Source organism: Bison bison, unplaced genomic scaffold (genome assembly GCF_000754665.1).
Source record: "Bison bison bison isolate TAMUID 2011002044 unplaced genomic scaffold, Bison_UMD1.0 scf7180017862334, whole genome shotgun sequence".
NCBI classification, from domain to species: domain Eukaryota; kingdom Metazoa; phylum Chordata; class Mammalia; order Artiodactyla; family Bovidae; genus Bison; species Bison bison.
In genome coordinates, this window is record NW_011492906.1 from 11120 (window position 1) to 11451 (window position 332).

Here is a 332-nt window from a genome sequence, read left to right on the forward strand (position 1 = left end):
TATGTCCATGATCCATTTTGAGTTAATTTTGAGAATATAGTGTGAAGCTTAGAGACTTAGGTCAAGGTTTATTTTATTTTTTAAAACTACTCTGAACGTTTAAAATTTGTTTGTTTGTTCTGGCTGTGCTGGGTCTTAGTTGCATCATGCAGGATCTTTTGTTGCATCACAACGGACTCCCTAGTTGTGGTGCTTGGACTTAGTTGCCCAGTGGCAAGTGGGATCTAAGTTTCCTGACCAGGGATCAAACCTGTGCCCCCTGCAGTGGAAGCAGAGAGTCTTAACACTGGACTGCCAGGCAAGTCCCTAAATGATATTGCATTGTAGATTTT